Source organism: Triticum dicoccoides, chromosome 4A, assembly GCF_002162155.2.
Source record: "Triticum dicoccoides isolate Atlit2015 ecotype Zavitan chromosome 4A, WEW_v2.0, whole genome shotgun sequence".
Lineage (NCBI taxonomy): Eukaryota > Viridiplantae > Streptophyta > Magnoliopsida > Poales > Poaceae > Triticum > Triticum dicoccoides.
Window position 1 is genome coordinate 561,896,076 of NC_041386.1, and position 3,992 is coordinate 561,900,067.

Below are 3,992 nucleotides of genomic sequence, written 5' to 3' on the forward strand. Positions count from 1 at the left end.
CTCAGATCACAGCCAGGTTTGTAGCTAACAGAAACGCAACGCTAACGGAGCCTCCTAGCGATCCGGTCTTCCATCGATCGTGAGCCCGGCTTGCTCGTCCGCCCGACCTGGACGCCAGGTTCCTCCTGTTGCACCTGCTGCACGCTATCTCGATAGCCATACGATCGCCACAAAGCGGCTAGACTCGACCCAAACACACGCGCACACATACGCTGGTGACCACGGACAGGAACGCACACACACGGTTTATTCCTAACACTGCTGGCCTTCCATCCCAAGGACCGCGGGAGAGCCGCTGCTGGAAGCACCGGCGTTGATGTGCTGCAACCTGCTGCTCATCGCCGGCGGCGCCGGCCTCCAGTGCCGCTTCAGCTGGTTGATGAACCAGTTGTTGATCTGCCTCATGTCGAGCCTCGTCGAGTCAGCCAACGCTTGCTTCTCCTGTCCCTGTAACGCATGCACGCGCGCGGCGCCATTAGCCCTTAGCTCACGAGGCTCCAGCCAAGATACTTAACGATCTGCATGCATGCATGCATGAACTCAAAGTACATGTACGTAGCCAAGCACGTACCGATGGGTAGGGCCATCCCTGGTGCAGCTGCCACCAGTGCAGTGCAGGAGCCTCTGGCGCGCCTCCCTCGGCAGCCTCCCGTTCTTCTTCTTCTTCCCGGAAAGGTCCCTCCAGAGGCTTCTCAGGTAGCCGCTGTACTTGTCCAGGAGCTGACTCTTCAGCTGCTTGACCTCACCGGAAGGCAGCAGGCCGGCGACGTCGCCGGTCTCCTGCTCATCTTCGGAAGAACCCCCGCACTCTTCGTAGTTGTTGCCAGTTGCTTAATTAATACAACGATCAAGCAAATAACCAAAGACATACTATATAGGTCAGTAATTAATTAGTTTCTTTTGACGAGCCAACGTTAGATGCAAACATAGTGCGCTGTAAATTGACGTAAGTATTGTCACTAGTGACGCTAGATCGATCGGTTTGCTTTTGCTATCATCGATCGACCGGCTGCTGGCTAGCTGCACATGTAACCACCAGATTACCACAGAACATGCATGCTAGCACGCCCCACACCAACACCACCACACCATGCATCCAACATCGAACTGATAATGATCTCTTCCAGATCAAGCTAATTGATCCTATGCAATCATGCAGGCACAAAAAGCTCGATAATAATCGGGCGGTACGGCCAACGGAGGCAGAGAACATTTCAGCCAGACGATCACATCCCCACGCATGTACTATCATGTATGCGTGGCGAGATCGCAACCGCTTGCATGCAGCGCCAAGGCGTCTCCGCACGGAAGTCTGTCACCGTGCGTGTGTGTCGTGTTGCAGCGTTCAACTATATATGTCAACCGTGGTGTGTGGTAGCGGGGTAGCTGGCCAGCAGTTGCTTTGCCATGTGGCCGTACGGGCCGTTTCAGCATGCATGTGCCTACATGCTTCTCTTTTCGAAGAAAAGGCAATGGGTGTCTCATACACTACTCATCGTGTCCTTTTTTGCTTTTACTCTCATAATGGAGCATCTAGCCACCAATCAAGATTTGGGACAACTAAGTTTTTGTGTTTGATTTGCAATATCTACAATGTCAAATCAGTATCATTAGATCCATCATAAATATATTTATATTTTCTTTATTTGATATTGTAGATGCTAATATAACCATTCTATAAACTTAATTGATCAAACATAGAAATTTTGGCGTTTGAAAACAACAACATGTTTTGTATACTGAAACGAAGGGGGTATATATGAACCTAGCTCTAAGAGCAAGGCTAATGGAAGCGGATTTGTACCACCTGGGTGCTCCACACCCCTATACAAACATTAAATTTAAAAAATATCAAAAAAATTGAAAAAAAACTGAGATTTTTGGATATCAAACATGGGTTTCCCATCTACTCTCGTGTGAAATTTCATGAAAAAATACCAGGAAGCGTATTCGTGGCAAAAAAGACAAAAATTTCTGATGTATGGAAAAAATTGTTTGGATGAATTTTTGTTCGGACAGTATTTCATTCGCCACGGATACGTTTCCTAGTATTTTTTCACGAAACTTCACACGGTAGTAGATTGAGAACCCAGGTTTGATATCCCCAAATTTCAGATTTTTTTTAAAAAAATGATGTTTTTATGTTTAATATTCGTATAGGGGTGTGGAGCACCCATGAGCTTATGTGTATTTTCCGAAGGCTAATGCTCTATTTCGCCACACCATATATATATATATATATATATATATATATATATATATAGGAAAAAGCAAACCTATGAAGCTTCACTCGAGTGGATGCAATCATGTGCGCTCGTTGGTATTGGGATCTGGTCCCTGCTCTTACCCCTTTTGCTTTTTTCTGGTTTTATTCATTTGATGCTCTTTTCCTCTTATAGCGAAGAGATGGACCACGCCGCATGCAATAGGAGGGACCAGGCAGGCACTAGGCTGTCATGTGCCAGTCCAGTAGACAGGACCACCGGCGCCAGATTGGCAAGGTTCCTCTATGGTAGATGGAGAACTGTTCGGGGAAGGTTCGAACCTTTTTTATTTCGTGGGCGCTTTTTTTACTCATGCATTGCCTATTTTTGCCATTCAGCTGCTGCCTACCTGCGACGTGCTACTGCACACGGGCGGTAGTTGAAGGTCAGCGTCCGATTAATTTTTTTTACCGCGGAATTTTACCTTTAAAAAAAGGTCATCAAGTACACTGGAAGCCAGCATCTACAACGGGGTCAAAAGACATGACGCACCAGCTGCCACAACATGCAGCGACGGATCCTGCTTCAACTTTCTAGTCCGCAGAAGATTCAGGCAGCCTCTGGCCAGTAGTAGTCAGCCGCCCCCGCCCGGAGTACTAATATCCGTGTCAGCCCTCTGCAGCAACAGCCCCGGTCTAAACTTTCCAGTACGCAACAATTTCACGCAGCCTCTCGCAATAAGAGACAACCGACCAGCCCCGCTACTCTTTAACACCCCTGTCATTTGATGAGGCACATGCTGCTTCAGTGAAGACAAACACTCCCCAGCATGCACAAGATTTTCTGTAAGCGTTTTGTTTTATCTGCATCATGGTATTCTCCCAACACATAATTGAGAGGCGCCATCGGATAAAAATGTACATATGCGTTTTGTAATTAGCACACACATGGAGCCGTGTACTTAATCATGCCTACACTAGTCAAAAATTATTAACAACCAGACACGTCAGGGATAAAAACAGCACACACACTATAAAAATAGCTGTGTTCGTGGTTGATTTAATATTAAATTCTAGTGGCACTAACCAAGACGCCGTGATTTTCTTTTGTATTTGCTGGGAATGTAAATAAATCCCGCCTCGTTTTCATAAGTACAAGCTCGGCTGATAAAAAAAAGGTATAGCTCGGTTTTTATGCTTGGATCCTGACGACGAAGATTCCTCTTTCCCCTTCCCTCCCGCGTCGCTCCCGCGAGCGACCGGGAGGGAAACCCTAGCAGCCTCCCCTCGCCCCCCTCCTCACCTCCGTCCCTCCTCGCAGCCGCCAGTGCGCGCCAGCGGGCAAAGCCCGCGTGCGTCAGCACATGTGGGGCCCCCTCACCCTTTCGCCCTGCGGCTGAGGAATAAGACATGCGGCTCGGCGCCCTTGGATGACATGGGCCATCCCGTCGGCGGGGCACGGTGCATCTGCTATGTCTCGCGCCGCTGCCGGCGGCCGATGCGCAAGGCCCGGCGTGGCGCCTCATGTGGTCGTTTCCAGGACGGATATCACCGTCCGTGCGTCCACGTCGTCCGCCAGGTGTTTGGCGTGCTCATCGCTGACCTTACCTAGAGGCCGTGTGGGGCATTGCACGGGGCAACGTGAGGAGGGTGGTGGGAGGAATGTGTGGTCTGCCCACCCGTCACCGGCGCGGGGGTGTGCCGGTTGAGGTCTCGCACCACTCTATCCCATCCTCCTTTCCCTGGCCTGGTTGCCTCCGGCTCCATTTGTCGAGGCGCTGACAGCTCC

At 49.7% G+C, this 3,992-nt stretch overlaps 1 pseudogene; it reads right to left on the bottom strand.

Moving 5' to 3' along the window:
• Nucleotides 1-252: 252 nt before the first annotated feature.
• LOC119283653 overlaps nucleotides 253-3,992 on the bottom strand; it is an 8,818-nt pseudogene continuing 5,078 nt past the window's right edge.